Raw genomic sequence first — 18,815 nt, forward strand, 5'->3', positions numbered from 1 at the left:
AAATCTTTATCCACTAATCATACTTAAAACAACCTTAAGTTAAGCATACAGATTTAACTGACCACTGAGCTGATTAACAGCTTTCTAGGGCTGGCCTGAAGGAAGAGGCAATTTTACGTGGCTAAGAATCAATTGGTTACCTAGCAACAGGATCTACAGCCCCAGTTCAGGACCTGAACCACATTAAGAAATGAATTTCTGTCACCAGAAATAAAAGGCTAATTCTTCATTGACCCTGAGAGGTAACGATGCAAGTAGCCTTACAAAAGGCAGAGCAAAATAAGATTTGCTGAGAGACTGGAAAGTGTAAAGAGGTTTTAGTGTTTAAAAGAAACAGTCATCCTGTGAACAAAGATCGTATTATGTTCATGTGCGACTCTAGATTGTGGAGAAAGATAGCTCTCCTCTCTCTAAAGTCTGAGTAAAGACTTTTCTCTCTCCACAGTTTTATCCTTGGTCGCTTTAGAAAGTCTTTTGTAGCTCCAGTCTTTCATATGGTTGTCATACCCGAAGTTTATCCAGTGAAAATTAATAACAAGAGAAAGAAATTTATGAACATTTCACAATCTCGAGTCCTTGGCACCTCAGTGCAAACTCGAGTCATATTCTGTGTTATATCCTGGGATCCACGAAAAAAAAAAAAAGACCTATCAAAGATTTCTCCGAATCGCTTGCTGAGTGTCCATCATTATATGAATGACTATGCTCTAGTTTGAGAAAATGATAGTCTTTGTATTGATTCCAAAATCTTCACCGAAGAATCCCTGAAGGCTCCTTGAAGATTCTTTCTTCAGCTGAACTGGACCCCTGGGCCCCACAAAAAAAAAAGGACCCATTAACAAAGATTTCCTCCGAATCGCCGGAGGTGGCCATCATTACATGAATGACTATGCTCTAGTTTGAGAAAATGATAGTCTTCGTATTGGCTCCAAAATCTTCACCGAAGAATCTCTGAAGACTCCTTGAAGATTCTTTCTTCAGCTGAACTGGACCCCTGAGCCCCACAAAAAAAAAAAAAAAAAGGACCCCTTACCAAAGATTTCCTCCGGAATCGCCGGAGGTGGCCATCATTACATGAATGAATATGCTCTAGTTTGAGAAAAAGATAGTCTTCGTATTGGCTCCAAAATCTTCACCGAAGAATCCCTGAAGACTCCTTGAAGATTCTTTCTTCAGCTGAATTGGACCCCTGGGCCCCACAAAAAAAAAAAAAGGACCCCTTACCAAAGATTTCCTCCGGAATCGCCGGAGGTGGCCATCATTACATGAATGACTATGCTCTAGTTTGAGAAAATTATAGTCTTCGTATTGGCGCCAAAATCTTCACCGAAGAATCCCTGAAGACTCCTTGAAGATTCTTTCTTCAGCTGAACTGGACCACTGGGCCCCACAAAAAAAAAAAAAAAAAGGACCCCTTACCAAAGATTTCCTCCGGAATCGCCGGAGGTGGCCATCATTACATGAATGACTATGCTCTAGTTTGAGAAAATGATAGTCTTTGTATTGGCTCCAAAATCTTCACCGAAGAATCCCTGAAGACTGCTTGAAGATTCTTTCTTCAGCTGAATTGGACCCCTGGGCACCACAAAAAAAAAAAAAAAAAAGGACCCCTTACCAAAGATTTCCTCCGGAATCGCCGGAGGTGGCCATCATTACATGAATGACTATGCTCTAGTTTGAGAAAATGATAGTCTTCGTATTGGCGCAAAATCTTCACCGAAGAATCCTGAAGACTCTTTGAAGATTCTTTTCTTTAGCTGAATTGGACCCCTGGGCCCCACAAAAAAAAAAAAAAAAAAAGACCCCTACAAAGATTTCCTCCGGAATTTGCCGGAGGTGGCCATCATTGCCATTTACATGAATGACTATGCTCTAGTTTGAGAAATGATAGTCTTCGTATTGGCAAAATCTTCACCAAAGAATCCCTGAAGACTCCTTGAAGATTCTTTCTTCAGCTGAATTGGACCCCTGGGCCCCAAAAAAAAAAAAAAGGACCCTTACCAAAGATTTCCTCCGGAATCGCTGGAGGTAGCCATCATTACATGAATGACTATGCTCTAGTTTGAAAAATGATAGTCTTCGTATTGGCTCAAAATCTTCACCGAAGAATCCCTGAAGACTCCTTTTGAAGATTCTTTCTTCAGCTGAACTGGACCCTGGGCCCCAAAAAAAAAAAAAAGACCCCCTACAAAGATTTCCTCCGAATCGCTGGAGGTTGCCATCATTACATGAATGACTATGCTCTAGTTTGAGAAAATGATAGTCTTCGTATTGGCTCCAAAATCTTCACCGAAGAATCCCTGAAGACTCCTTGAAGATTCTTTCTTCAGCTGAACTGGACCCTGGGCCCCACAAAAAAAAAAAACAAAAAGGACCCTTACCATAGATTTCCTCTGGAATCGCTGGAGGTGGCCATCATTACATGAATGACTATGCTCTAGTTTGAGAAAATGATAGTCTTCGTATTGGCTCCAAAATCTTCACCGAAGAATCCCTGAAGACTCCTTGAAGATTCTTTCTTCAGCTGAATTGGACCCCTGGGCCCCACAAAAAAAACAAAAAGGACCCCTTACAAGAGTTCCTCGGAATCGCCGGAGGTGGCCATCATTACATGGATGACTATGCTCTAGTTTGAAAAATGATAGTCTTCATTGGCTCCAAAATCTTCACCGAAGAATCCCTGAAGACTCTTTGAAGATTCTTTCTTCAGCAGAATTGGACCCCTGGGCCCCACAAAAAAAAAAAAAAAAGGACCCCTTACAAAAGATTTCCTCCGGAATCGCCGGAGGTGTCCATCATTACATGAATGACTATGCTCTAGTTTTAGAAATTGATAGTCTTCGTATTGGCTCCAAAATCCTCACCCAAGATTCCCTGAAGACTCCTTGAAGACTCTTTCTTCAGCAGTATAACAGGTGTCATTTTTCGATTTCAAGGGTAATTTCTTCCATTTATATAGCTGGTAGCCTTTATGACTATGCTCTAGTTTGAGAAAATGATAGTCTTAGTATTGGCTCCAAAATCTTCACCGAAGAATCCCTGAAGACTCCTTCAAGATTCTTTCTTCAGCTGAACTGAACCCCTGGGCCCCACAAAAAAAAAAAAAAAAAAAAGGAACCCTTACCAAAGATTTCCTCCGGAATCGCCGGAGGTGGCCATCATTACATGAATGACTATGCTCTAGTTTGAGAAAATGATAGTCTTCGTATTGGCGCCAAAATCTTCACCGAAGAATCCCTGAAGACTCCTTGAAGATTCTTTCTTCAGCTGAACTGGACCCCTGGGCCCCACGAAAAAAAAAAGACCCCCTACCAAAGATTTCCTCCGGAATCGCCGGAGGTGGCCATCATTACATGAATGACTATGCTCTAGTTTGAGAAAATGATAGTCTTCGTATTGGCTCCAAAATCTTCACCGAAGAATCCCTGAAGACTCCTTGAAGATTCTTTCTTCAGCTGAATTGGACCCCTGGGCCCCACAAAAAAAAAAAAAAAAGGACCCCTTTACCAAGATTTCCTCCGGAATCGCCGGAGGTGGAGATCATTACATGAATGACTAAGCTCTAGTTTGAGAAAATGATAGTCTTCGTATTGACTCCAAAATCTTCACCGAAGAATCCCTGAAGACTCCTTGAAGATTCTTTCTTCAGCTGAATTGGACCCCTGGGCCCCAAAAAAAAAAAAAAAAAGGACCCCTTACCAAAGATTTCCTCCGGAATCGCCGGAGGTGGCCATCATTACATGAATGACTATGCTCTAGTTTGAGAAAATGATAGTCTTCGTATTGGCGCAATATCTTCACTGAAGAATCCCTGAAGACTCCTTGAAGATTCTTTCTTCAGCTGAATTGGACCCCTAGGCCCCACAAAAAAAAAACAAAAAAGGACCCCTTACCAAAGATTTCCTCCGGAATCACCGGAGGTGGCCATCATTACATGAATGACTATGCTCTAGTTTGAGAAAATGATAGTCTTCGTATTGGCGCCAAAATCTTCACTGAAGAATCCCTGAAGACTCCTTGAAGATTCTTTCTTCAGCTGAACTGGACCCCTGGGATCCACGAAAAAAAAAAAGACCCCCACCAAAGATTTCCTCCGGAATCACCGGAGGTGGCCATCATTACATGAATGACTATGCTCTAGTTTGAGAAAATGATAGTCTTCGTATTGGCGCCAAAATCTTCACCGAAGAATCCCTGAAGACTCCTTGAAGATTCTTTCTTCAGCTGAACTGGACCCCTGGGATCCACAAAAAAAAAAAAAAAAGGACCCCTTACCAAAGATTTCCTCCGGAATCGCCGGAGGTGGCCATCATTACATGAATGACTATGCTCTAGTTTGAGAAAATGATAGTCTTCGTATTGGCTCCAAAATCTTCACCGAAGAATCCTGAAGACTCCTTGAAGATTCTTTCTTCAGCTGAACTGGACCCCTGAGCCCCAAAAAAAAAAAAAAAAAAAGGACCCCTTACCAAAGATTTCCTCCGGAATCGCCGGAGGTGGCCATCATTACATGAATGACTATGCTCTAGTTTGAGAAAATGATAGTCTTCGTCTTCACCGAAGAATCCTGAAGACTCCAAAATTCTTTCTTCAGCTGAAGGACCCCTGGGCCCCATCCTCGAATCGCTGAGATCATTACATGAATGACTATGCTCTAGTTTGAGAAAATTCTTTGGCTTCTTCACTGAAGAATCCCAGAAGACTCCTTGAAGATTCTTTCTTCATCTGAACTGGACCACTGGGCCCCACAAAAAAAAAAAAAAAAAGGACCCCCTACCAAAGATTTCCTTCGGAATCGCAGGAGGTGGCCATCATTACATGAATGACTATGCTCTAGTTTGAGAAAATGATAGTCTTCGTATTGGCGCCAAAATCTTCACTGAAGAATCCCTGAATACTCCTGGAAGATTCTTTCTTCAGCTGAACTGGACCCTGGGCCCCACAAAAAAAAAAAAAAAAAAAGGACCCCTTACCAAGATTTCCTCCGGAATCGCCGGAGGTGGCCATCATTACATGAATGACTATGCTCTAGTTTGAGAAAATGATAGTCTTCGTATTGGCTCCAAAATCTTCACCAAGAATCCCTGAAGACTCCTTGAAGATTCTTTCTTCAGCTGAATTGGACCCCTGGGCCCCACAAAAAAAAAAAAAAAAAAAGGACCCCTTACAAAAGATTTCCTCCGGAATCGCCGGAGGTGGCCATCATTACATGAATGACTATGCTCTAGTTTGAGAAAATGATAGTCTTCGTATTGGCGCAAAATCTTCACCGAAGAATCCCTGAAGACTCCTTGAAGATTCTTTCTTCAGCTGAACTGGACCCTGGGCCCAAAAAAAAAAAAAAAAAAAAGGACCCCTTACAAAGATTTCCTCCGAATCGCCGGAGGTGGCCATCATTACATGAATGACTATGCTCTAGTTTGAGAAAATGATAGTCTTCGTATTGGCTCCAAAATCTTCACCGAGAATCCCTGAAGACTCCTTGAAGATTCTTTCTTCAGCTGAACTGGACCCTGGGCCCCACAAAAAAAAAAAAAAAAAAGGACCCCTTACCAAAGATTTCCTCGGAATCGCCGGAGGTGGCCATCATTACATGAATGACTATGCTCTAGTTTGAGAAAATGATAGTCTTCGTATTGGCTCCAAAATCTTCACCGAAGAATCCCTGAAGACTCCTTGAAGATTCTTTCTTCAGCTGAATTGGACCCTGGGCCCCACAAAAAAAAAAAACAAAAAGGACCCCTTACCAAAGATTTCCTCCGGAATCGCCGGAGGTGGCCATCATTACATGAATGACTATGCTCTAGTTTGAGAAAATGATAGTCTTCGTATTGGCTCAAAATCTTCACCGAAGAATCCCTGAAGACTCCTTGAAGATTCTTTCTTCAGCTGAATTTTACCCTTGGGCCCCACAAAAAAAAAAAAAAAAAAAAAAAAAAAAGGACCCTTACAAAGATTTCCTCCGGAATCGCCGGAGGTGGCCATCATTACATGAATGACTATGCTCTAGTTTGAGAAAATGATAGTCTTCGTATTGGTGCAAAATCTTCACTGAAGAATCCCTGAAGACTCCTTGAAGATTCTTTCTTCAGCTGAACTGGACCCCTGGGCCCCACAAATAAAAAAAAAAAAGGACCCCTTACCAAATATTTCCTCCGGAATCACGGAGGTACATCATTACATGAATGACTATGCTCTAGTTTGAGAAAATGATAGTCTTCGTATTGGCTCCAAAATCTTCACCGAAGAATCCCTGAAGACTCTTTGAAGATTCTTTCTTCAGCTGAATTGGACCCCTGGGCCCCACAAAAAAAAAAAAAAAAAAAAAAAAGGACCCCTTACCAAAGATTTCCTCCGGAATCGCCGGAGGTGTCCATCATTACATGAATGACTATGCTCTAGTTTTAGAAAATGATAGTCTTCGTATTGGCTCCAAAATCTCACCCAAGATTCCTGAAGACTCCTTGAAGACTCTTTCTTCAGCAGTATAACAGGTGTCATTTTTCAATTTCAAGGACCCCTTAATTTCTACCATTTATATAGCTGGTAGCCTTTATGACTATGCTCTAGTTTGAGAAAATGATAGTCTTAGTATTGGCGCAAAATCTTCACCAAGAATCCCTGAAGACTCCTTGAAGATTCTTTCTTCAGCTTAATTGGACCCCTGGGCCCCATAAAAAAAAACAAAAAAGGACCCCTTACAAGATTTCCTCGGAATCGCCGGAGGTGGCCATCATTACATGAATGACTATGCTCTGGTTTGAAAAAATGATAGTCTTCGTATTGGCGCCAAAATCTTCACGAAGAATCCCTGAAGACTCCTTGAAGATTCTTTCTTCAGCTGAACTGGACCCCTGGGCCCCACAAAAAAAAAACCCCCCAAAAAGATTTCCTCCGGAATCGCCGGAGGTTGCCATCATTACATGAATGACTATGCTCTAGTTTGAGAAAATGATAGTCTTCGTATTGGCGCAAAATCTTCACGAAGAATCTGAAGACTCCTTGAAGATTCTTTCTTCAGCTGAACTGGACCCTAGGCCCCACAAAAAAAAAAAAAAAAAAGGACCCCTTACCAAAGATTTCCTCCCGGAATCGCCGGGTAGCCATCATTACATGAATGACTATGCTCTAGTTTGAAAAATGATAGTCTTCGTATTGGCTCAAAATCTTCACGAAAGAATCCCTAGAAGACTCCTTGAAGATTCTTTCTTCAGCTGAATTGGACCCCTGGGCCCCACAAAAAAAAAAAAAAAAACAAGGACCCCTTACCAAAGATTTCCTCGGAATCGCCGGAGGTGGCCATCATTACATGAATGACTATGCTCTAGTTTGAGAAAATGATAGTCTTCGTATTGGCTCCAAAATCTTCACCGAAGAATCCCTAAAGACTCCTTGAAGATTCTTTTTCAGCTGAACTGGACCACTGGGCCCCACAAAAAAAAAACAAAAAAGGACCCTTGCAAAGAGTTCCTCTGGAATCGCCAGAGGTGGCCATCATTACATGAATGACTATGCTCTAGTTTGAAGAAATGATAGTCTTCATATTGGCTCCAATCTTCACCGAGAGAAGTATCCTGAAAACTCTTTTTGATTCTTTCTTCAGCAAATTGGACCCCTAGGCCCCACAAAAAAAAAAAAAAGGACCCTTACCAAGATTTCCTCCAGGAATCATGGGTGTCCATCATTACATGAATGACTATATCTAGTTTTAGAAAATGATAGTCTTCGTATTGTGGCTCAAATCCTCACCCAAGATTCCTGAAAACTCCTTGAAGACTCTTTCTTCAGCAGTATAACAGGTGTCATTTTCGATTTCAAGGGTAATTTCTTCCATTTATATAGCTAAGTTTTTTCTTCCCTAAAGTGCAGTTTTCAAAGGATTTCTTTGTAATTTTAAGATAGTTGTAAAAAATAATTAAGTGTTTGTTTAGTGTCTCTGTATTTCTGTAACCTTCTCTTCCAGAAAGTACTTTTGAATTGTTTTTTTTCTGGTACGAGTCCTACTCATTATCATAGTGGTAAGGGCTTTAAAGTAGATCAAAGAATCTCTGAACTCGTCACCATCTCATAGGGTTCATTACATAATTGGCGACCGTGACAGGATCTACTGCCAGACATTAACGTTCATAGAGTTTTCTCGAGGAGGAGGAGTGCAGAGAAAGGTGGGAAAGGGATAATTTTGTTTGATAGGCCTTTAAGTGGCAGGAGCTTTCTTCTTTTCTCTTTCTCCATAAAACTAGAAAATGCTGTTCGAGTTCAAGTTGCAGGGAGGCTGCGGCCCAATTTCTCCAGCGCCCTGAAATTGGGGAAGAAAATATTTTTGATTTGAAACGGGAGGAGTTGTGGTTTTGTCACAGTTTTTGCATTTGGAACTGCCCTCGGAAATTCGTAAGGGTCAATTACTTAAAGAAGTGCTGAAAGCTGCTAAAGAGTACCAAGAGAGCGTAAGTGTTACAGATTAGTAGTAAATTATCTGTTACCCCCGATGCAATGAATAGCAATTCTGAAATTTTGAATAATCTGCAAATTAAATTTCAGCACTTGGATCCCGACAGGTCTTCATCATTAATTAACCTGATTAATGAATATAGGAATATTTTTCAGGACACTCCAGGTAGAACTGCGGTTCTAGAACATGATGTCGATGTGGGGGATGCCAAACCTATTAAACAGTGCCCCTACCGACTTAATCCGGTAAAGGGCATAGTGAAAGAGAGTGCAATATATGTTAGAAAATGATTTAATTGAACCTAGCATTAGTCCGTAGGTTCGCCTGTGGTGTTGGATAAAAGAAAGGCGGACAACACCGTCTGTGCTTCGATTACCGAAAGATAAATGCCGTTACTAGAACTGACTCCTTTCCTCTACCCAGGGTGGAAGACTGTATCGATCGTGTTGGGTCAGCCAAATTTTTGACGAAATTGGATCTTTTGAAAGGCTATTGTGAGTCGGTCTTTCGCGGGCGAGACAGTTCAGCCTTTGTGACAGGTGATGGCCTTTTCGAATGCAAGGTAATGCCTTTGGAATGAAGGAATTCGGCTGCCACCTTCCAAAAGGCCAATAGATTACATAGCAAATTTGGAAGGTTGTATTGTCTATATAGATGATCTTATTGTTTACAGTGATGATTGGAAGACGCATCTTAAGAGACTGAGAGCTTTGTTTGAGGTGTTGCGGAAGGCTGGCCTGGTGGTAAATCTGAAGAAAAGCGATTTTGCTCAGGCAAAGGTAATTTACCTCGGTCATGAGGTGGGCCTGGGTAAGATTGCTCCCAAAAAGGCTAATGTGGAGGCAGTTGCAGATTTTCCAGCACCTCTTAATAAAAGGGGCGTTAGGCGTTTCCTTGGCATGGTCGGATATTATCGGCGATTCATTTGCAATTTTTCCGACATAGCTAACCCTCTTACAAACCTGTTAAAGAAAGGTGTAAAGTTTACTTGGTCTGATGAATGTCAGGGGGCTTTCGAAAGATTGAAAGCCACCTTGATTAGTTACCCATTGTTACGCTCCCCAAATTTTAAATTGCCTTTCAGGTTAGGTACCGACGCCAGTGACTTGGGACTCGGTGCTGTTCTATTACAAGAGAGTGATATTGGAACATTTTCCCCCGTCGCCTACTTCTCCAGAAACTGTCACCATGAAAAGAAAATATTCTACAATAGAAAAAGAAGCTTTGTGTCTAATAAAGGCATTAGCCCATTTTAATGTTTATTTAAGTAATTCTAACTATCCTATTGTAGTTTATACAGACCACAACCCATTAGTCTTTATCCAACGTTTCAAAGATAAAAATATGCGAATTCTTAGGTGGAGTTTGACCCTCCAAGAGTATGATCTCGAAATACGGCATATATCAGGGAGGGACAATGTAGTTCCCGACGTTTTGTCTAGGTCCTTTACAAAGGAATGAATTTTCTGCAATAATAACCATTCTTTGTTTTTCAGGTTTTCACTTCATTTGTTTCTCTGCTTTAAAAAAAAAAAATTTTTTTAGAAAATTTAAGTAATTTTTAGTTTCTAAATCAATGATTTGACTTTTATAAAAAAAAATTATAAATTTTTTCTCTTAGTGAGAGGTATTGTAGAGTTAATGAAATTAATTAATATTATATTTTTTGATTTTTTTTGTTTTTGGCACATTAGAGTAAGTTTTTGTTTGTTTTGTCCAGTTTTGTTTATGTATGTCTCTTGAAGGCTGGACTTGGGGGCTTTTCCTCCCCTCAAAGAGTAATTGTAGTGTAATAGATACATCACCCATGTAAGTGTCTTTATCTTTTCATGTTTGATGGTGATTCAGCTGTTCGTCGCCTGTTTGTTTTCATACCAGCTGGTGATGTGGGGCAGTTTTGAGTGCTATGCCGTTTAGTTAATGGCTCCCTTTAGAGAGGTTTTCAGCTCTCATACTCTCTGTCGGCTTGTGGCAATTTGCTGAGATATTCCGAAGACGCTCTCGACGTTTGCTGCTGGTGGCCTCTTGGAGGAGTTGTTCCTTGCCACCCCCTATGAACAGTACTGGTGCTGGCGTCTCTGCAGATTGTGTGGGGTCGTGTGCGCCCTTCTTTGCAAATCGTACTTTCAGAGCCGAGCCTCGCCGTGTACCCCATGCCCTCTGTACTGAACCTCTGGAGTCGTTAAGGGCCTCCCAGGGTGTGAAGAAAGGGTAAGATCCCAGACCCTGTGTGAATTTTTTAACCATTCCTACCCATAGAGACGATCTGTGTTGAGTATCTCCTACTTTATCAGCACTTTCCCAAATTTGTCTTAGGAGACAAAAAACTTCATGCATGCGAAGGTGTTAAGGGACGACTTTATTTACGGGTTGGATTAAGCGGGACTACGATTGATCAATGCCAATGCGTTAATTGATATTCTATTGCAAATGTGTGTTAGTCGATTCCTTTTTTTTTGATTTGTAAATAATTAGGTTTAGGTTAATTTCCTACTTTTTGTCTCTTATCACACCGACCCAGGTGTATGTGGTTTCTATCTCCAGCTAATTCCTTTCTCTTTTACTTCAGTGTGCTACGACTAGTTAGCTAGGCGGAATTTGTGTTTTTTGGATTGTAATTTTTATATTTTTCTTCCCTAAAGTGCAGTTTTCAAGGGATTCCTTTGTAATTTTAAGATAGTTGTGATAAATAATTAAATTGTTCGTTTAATTGTCTCTGTAACCTTCTCTTTGAAAGTGCTTTTGAATTAATTTTTGAATTTCTATAATTACAGTATCCTACTCATTTCATAGTGGTAAAGGGCTTTAAAGTAGATCAAAAGAATCTCTGAACTGCGTCACCATCTCTTAAAAAAGAAAAAAAAAGAGGTTCATTACAAATATATATATATATATATATATATATATATATATATATATATATATATATATATATATATATATACTATATATATATATATATATACTATATATATATATATATATATATGAAAATAAGAAGATATAAAACACTATCTAAACGTTGAAACCATATATTTCGGCACTATAGAGGTCCCTGCAACAGACAAATAGATATCAACAACAAAATAAAGCTACATCATTGATGAAAAGCATCTAAAAGGCCACGAACAACGCCAGTTCTAGTAATCCTTTCATTTTCCATTATCCCAAATCCATCGGGAGTTCGCTCGTAAACTACACTTAAATAACAAAAGGGAAGAAGCCGGAGTTTACAAGATACCGTGAAGCAATTGTCATGACATCTATGTAGGCGAGACAGGTAGATCGCTATTGTCATGACATCTATGTAGGCAAGACAGGTAGATCGCTCTCGCAAAGAATAACAGAGCAAAAGATCAGTACGTTCACAGCACAGAGTTCGGAGATTTTCTTACATATCGAAATGGGGCATGTCATTAACTGGAGTGGGGCGGGTTGGTTTTCAAGTATTGTCCGTACAAAGAAAGATGCTGGAGATCTGCTATCATCAATCAAGCCAACAATATGAACCTGTCAGGAGGACATTGGAAATCCGGACGCCATCGACACAGTAATCCTCAAACCCCTCCTGAATAAGATGACCCAAGAAACTGTGGCCGCCATATCCATCGCCAAATAGGGAGCTAATGAGGCCAAAAACCACTAGGGAATTTGGTCAATCTCCTCCTTCTTAGAAACGCCACCTCCATAACATCGGGCCTAAGGCCTGCTCATGTTTTGTATATATACCATTGTAACTTTCCACCCTGTCCATATTCTACCAGTGAACAGGGCATGAAACAAGTGCGAAATATATGGTTCAAAGTTTAGATAGTGTTTATGGGCCTTCTTGTTTTCATATTAAACTGTAGTATTACAGGAAGAAGACATTCATATATATATATATATATATATATATATATATATATATATACTATATATATATATATATATATATATATATATATATATATATATATATATATATATATATATATATATATATCAACTATATATATATATATATATATATATATATATATATATATATATATATATATATATATATATATTTATATATATATATATATATATATATATATATATATATATATATATATATATATATATATATATATATATATATATATATATATATATATATATATATATATATATATATATATATATATATATATATATATATTTATATATATATATATATATATATATGTATATATATATATATATATATATACTATATATTTATATATATATATATATATATATATATATATATATATATATATATATATATATATATATATATATATATATATATACATATACACATATATATATATATATATATATATATATATATATATATATATATATATATATATAACTTTCTTTCTATATATATATATATATATATATATATATATATATATATATATATATATACATATATATATATATATATATATATATATATATATATATATATATATATATATGCTATATATATTTCTGTATGTAACTATAACTAACTCTGCTACTCTTGCTATATATAACATATATATATATATATATATATATATACATATATATATATATATATATATATATATATATATATATATATATATATATATATATATATATATATATATATATATATATATATATATATATATATATATATATATATATATATATATATATATATATATATATATATATATATACATATATATATATATATATATATATATATATATATATATATATATATATATATATATATATATATATATATATATATATATATATATATATATATATATATATATATATATATATATATATATATTGCTCTCTCTGATAGTGGGTCGCTAGCTGATGAGTTGGTATTAGTACCCATATTACTTGCCCAGCCCTGCTTTACACAGAGACCTCAGCCAGACAGACAATTTCGCAATTAGATTAGGTCGCCTCTTGGAACTATGTTATTGAATAATTTTATTATTTCTGGAACAAATTAATTAAATAAGCTATTTATTGCCCACCTAGTCAACAAACGAAAGAATGTATAGTTACAGTGAGGGAATTTACTTGAGCCAATTAGTCAACTCCTGACACAGTAATATTTCCCCTACATCAGTTATAATGCAACGGGTGATCGTTCTCGCAGCTCTATCGTACACAATTTAAGTTTATTAAAGGCTATTCCTCTTCCAAATAATGGTATGATCAGGTTCTAAGGCTTGCCTGATAATAGCTTATACTTGAACTCTCCCTAATTCGTACTTATTGCAAAGGGGAATACCTAATGCAATCTCATCAGGCAATAATGGTTATATGTCCTATACTAGGCTTCATACAGGAAATATGGTTCCACCAGGATCTCCAGTCAGTGGCTGAAGAAGGGGGGGGAAATGTAAATAGAAGCACAGTGGAAGATGTACCAGCAATTGGCGAATACTTTTGTCAATTCCAGACTTACCGTTCACGTAGTCTGCTTGTGCACTGCAATGGAATCCATGAAAATGTGGAAAAAAAGATGAAAAAATGGGACAAAGGGAGAGAATTATCAGAACACGGACGTGTCGTGTGCCCTGGAGGACTGCCGTGTTCTCTCTCTCTCTGACACTGTGGGTCAGATGAACTCTTGTTGTCGTTAACAGCTTACTCTTCCATAACCTCCAGAAGTTTTGAAAAATGACAAAACCATCGCCAGTACACATAGTACAGAGGAGAATGCTTAAGAACACCCTCACTAGAGGTGACCTGGTGAAAGCCTCCCTGTTGGATGGGTCTCTGTCACTGTATAAGCTGTTAGGAATGGATTGTTTTTGAAAATACAATGAGCCCGATTCCCTCTCTGCTTTTCCCAGAGAGAGTTCTTCTTGTCTTTGTTAGGAGTATCTTCTTACTAAAATAATGCAGGGAGGTTGAGTAGAATATTTATAAAAGCTCCCCCCTTTAAGGAGGCCTTCATCCCTTTCGGGCATGAAGGTCTGTACTAAGCAAGTTGTTCGCCTTGATTACTTTACTCGTTCTTCCCTGAGCAGATTTGTCCTGTGCAATCTAACTAGCTACAGATCTACCTAACTCCTAGAAAGATGTAAAGAGCACATCCTTACTCCTATAGACTTATATCTGTACTTAAGGTACTTTGGTTGACCCACGTGCTGCCTCTTCTGATCGTGATATTTAGACCTAGCCAAATGGTACCTTCTATGGTCTCTCCTATAACCTAACCTATTAGAACACAGCTGTAGCACCAACACAAAGGACAATGAACTAGCTAGGTTACAATGTTTTGCACTACAATTTGTAGTTACTGTTTGGTGCATGAGGTTTGCCTCATATGATAAATGCTTGCCACAACTGAGGCATTATGCCATAAGTGTCATAAGCTTAGTGGCTCTCTTCACAATAGTTTAGAATGGCTGATTTCAATTACAAAGCACTTACATGGTTACTGCAGTTCAATGGAAGGTGTAAGTGACAAGGTTACTGGTGTGATGTACTCAATCTGGTCTATGCTATAGTACGATAGAGATCACACAGGCTACCTCTTCTGGGCAAGGAGCCAGGATCACTCTAAGATGGAAAGGCACTGTGCCGAGAGGGCACCAGTTTCAGGATGAGCCCATGGCTCCGCAACTACTGGGCTCTCTTCCGCCACTTCATCTTCTTCTTCGGGTTCCTCCAAGGCCTCTATCTATATCAGACCTAGGAGGCAATGAGGGCACTGACTCTGAGAAAGGTCAGAAGGGCTAGCAGGCATGAAGTCAGGGGTAACTTCAGAAACTACAGGAGAGCTCCGTACTCCGGCTGCTGCAACAACTGGAGCAACAGCGATCTCAACCTCTGCTGTCCGAGAAGGCCAGTTCCTGGCCTCCCAGAGGAGGTATAGCAGTTTGATCCACAGGGGGTTCATCCTATGGGGAAGGATTTGGTGAAGAAGAAGTGTCGGGTGCCAGAAGCTCATAGGTTGCAAGGATTAGTGCGAGGGATCTCCTGGAGGAAAATCCGCCTCATGGTCTGGACCTGGCACAGGGTCCTCCTTGATTGGTTGCTCAACGTCTGAGCTGGACAGAGCATGGCACTGCTCAGCACTCGCAAGTGGCACTGGCAGTGATTGAGGGTCAGGCATGCCTGACAAGGGGTCCAGAGGTACAATACCTCATGGATTGTTTGAATTGGGCTGAGACAGATACTCATGCCCTAGCTGGAGATCAGAGCCTCTCTGAGAGTCTTGCTCGAGAGCGTCCGCTGGGCATTGCTTATTTGTGCAGCCTCCCAATTAGTGGAGTGGCCTGTCCGCTTGCATGTCCTACAGCGGTACCATTCCTCCTGAATGTCTCTTCAGGAGAAGGAGGACGTCTTTGTTGGCTGTCCTTTCGTGGATGGAGAAAACTAGGCTGAGAATGGTTTGGTGTGTGCCCCTCCCACTGACCACTTCAGGGGGAGGAAGGTGGTTTTTCTTCTTGGGGTGCTCCTATAGTCTGGGCATCTGTGGAGGACGTAGCATGGCTGAGAAGTGGTGTTGGGGAAGGGCTTCCCAAGCCAGGTCTGACAACAGGAAATCCACTCGGGCCGAATTCCACCCACCGCAAGACGGTGGGGTAGCGTGCCCCAAGGTGTCGTGACCTGGAGCTTGACTGTGGGAACAGTTGTGGTGTGGCCCTCTATCCACTTCATCTCCCACCGGGTGTGCTTGTCAACCGTGGCACTGGCTGGCACTTGGGCCCTGGAGATCAGGCTAACGTCTGCTGCAGTTTCTACTGTGATTGGAAGGGCCACGGGCAGGCTAGAGCCCTTAAGGGGGGCCACCAAGAAGAACTGGGTCTCCAGTCTCTCGTGGTAAAGTATCTTCTGCGGCCTGGCCACGAGAATGAGGTGCTAATGGTTGATGAACTTGTTGGTGGGGACATGGTATGGACAGGTTGGATGTCCAGCACTGTAGTGGCTGGCAGCACCACAGGATCGGCACGGGCACTTTGTAGGGGCTCAGTGACCTGCGGTGACTGTTGGTGGAGAGGGTTGAATGGATATAGAGGGAGAGGAGTTCTGGTTATTGGTAGGAAGGGGCTTACTAGTGCCTAGCTTGTAGCAGCACTCAGCTTCAGTGTGCCCCAACCTCTTACAGTGGGTGCATGTAGGCTTACTAGGCAGTCCATTCTTCGGGTGAGTTGAGCATGAGAGGTATCCTGGTGGTACTATGTGCCACTGAGATGTGCTGTGGGACTAGGTGAAGGTTTCCCATGAATCGACCATATGGCAGGCTTCCATATGGGTGGTGGGTTGCTTATCATTTGGAAATACAGCAAGGGGCCTAGGCACGCAATGGTACAGATCCTCCAGCATGGTCCGATTGAAGAGGTCCTCAAACATAGTGCAAGACAAGGAGTTGAACCAGCGGGTACCATACTGGGTCTTGTGACAAGCCATTCAGTCCAGAGACCAGCCGACTTCCTTGGCAAGACAACGGAACCACTGTCTCCATTTCTCAGGAGGTTATTTCATGGGCAACCGTGACTCTCGCATTTCATCATACCCACCTCTGACTCTTCTCAAGTGAGTGAAGGCTGCCTTAACTTTTCCCTCCATGTGCTTGGCTAGCACTAGGCCTTCTCTGTCTTGGTGATGCTATAGTTATCAAAGAGTGCCATCTCTTCCTCCAACCATGTTTCTGGCTCGTCCTCAGTCCCACTTGGGGAAGGAATTAATGCTCGATATCGGAGCATTTGGTGCAGCAGGCGTGGGGTTGGAGGTTTGTTGTATAGCCATAGCTTCAGCATTTTCCCTCCTAGCATTTTCCAGCTCAAGCTCCTTCTCTTGAGAGTGATCTCATGCTGCCTTCTCTCTTCTTCTCTTTCTTCTTTCAGCTGCCTCTCTTCTTCATACCTCCTCCATTCGGCTTTGTAATTCTGCTGTTCCAGTCTTTCTTCCTTCTCTTGCTTGGCCAAGTCATCCAGCTGTTCCTTAACCTACTTGGTGAGGTCCAATCCCGTGAGACCTGCCGCCTTCCTCAGCTCCATGATTATCTGTCGCCATGGTTCTGGTGGGTAAGGGCGTCTATCTGGGTTGACTGGATGTATTTGGACAGCGGCTCCCTCCTGTTGAAATTTGACACTTCAATGGCGTGGCACCTTTTCAATAAGGTGGTACTGTGGTTGAGTGTACCATGTAAAGGTCACACTGGTGGCACTCAATATCTTTGTGCACTAGTGGAACTTAGGTAGTCATGAAAGGACTTTTCTTCTGTGTTCCTTTTGTTGTTTTTTTGTGGCACTATGGTTCCAGTGCGTTGCTAGGAACAACACTTGACTTGAGTTCAACTAGTTTGTATTTAAGAGGAAAACGCACTCTACCCAAGCAGAGTGTAACTAATAAGTAGGAGAGAAAGGGAAGGTAAAAGAAAGAGATAGGTAAGCTATTCAGTTTATGACAGTGCTTCAAATTAATGGAACTGTTTAGAAATAGAAATATTGGTGCTTTTGGTGTGTAGTGACTAGTTCCTACTTTGCTGTCTACTTCCTTTTCATGCAAGGAGTAAGGCTATGTTTTATGCTGAGGTCTGGGTAAAAGTCCTCACTCGTGACCGACAGCTTCTAACTGTAATTGATATTAATTTGTCCTCATCTATTTGTGGGATAGAGGTGTTTCTGGTTATTTGTTTTATTTTAATGAATTATTCCTATGTCGGCCCGTTCTTTCAAGGAAGGCGGTGCATGTACACTTCGGATTTATGGCTGAATGCTTATTTGAATAGCTGAGAGAGAGAGAGAGAGAAAGAGAGAAAGAGAGAAATATTCAGCCAGCAAAGTTCATGCTGCTTGAGAAAATCAGTAAAATTATTGTAACTTCACACTGGCAGGTTTCTTATTTGGAGATATGTCTTCTTGGGCTGTTTTAAGGGATTGTCTTAGCAATCTTGACTTTCCCTGGCCCGTGAGTCGTACGTCTTACACTGATAAGCATGGTCAAAATGATAAGCTCTTTTCTTCTTATATAATTCCCTACATCAGTGTATTTTTTATAGGAACATTTATTGTTGTGTTTCCTAAATAAGTAATTCCCTGAATAAATTATTTCTTGCTTTTATCTATTGTATGGAATCCTATACTTATTTCCCTTTCTATCGAAGTCTATTTTCTTTCTACTATTAGCGAGGATCCGATAACTACGCAAGAGCAAAGTGGTTCCCGAAGTGGCGCATTGAGGCAGATGCTATGGAGACTGTATCACCCCCACAAACCAATCACACAAACAACAACAACAAGGGTTTTAAGATGGCGGACTGGAGAGCAGTCAACCCTGTCCCAAAATGTTGGACGAATCCCATTATAACACGGCAAAATTCAAAACA

The 18,815-nt window shown here is 40.2% G+C and overlaps 1 long non-coding RNA gene across 1 annotated transcript; it reads left to right on the forward strand.

Moving 5' to 3' along the window:
• The first annotated feature begins 684 nt into the window (after positions 1–684).
• Positions 685–2,562, forward strand: LOC136844270 (uncharacterized). Its single transcript, XR_010854798.1, has 2 exons — positions 685–1,642; positions 2,215–2,562. It is a non-coding gene; the product is annotated as an uncharacterized lncRNA (long non-coding RNA).
• The last annotated feature ends 16,253 nt before the right edge of the window (positions 2,563–18,815 follow it).

The sequence above is a fragment of the Macrobrachium rosenbergii genome, chromosome 12 (assembly GCF_040412425.1).
Source record: "Macrobrachium rosenbergii isolate ZJJX-2024 chromosome 12, ASM4041242v1, whole genome shotgun sequence".
Taxonomy (NCBI): domain Eukaryota; kingdom Metazoa; phylum Arthropoda; class Malacostraca; order Decapoda; family Palaemonidae; genus Macrobrachium; species Macrobrachium rosenbergii.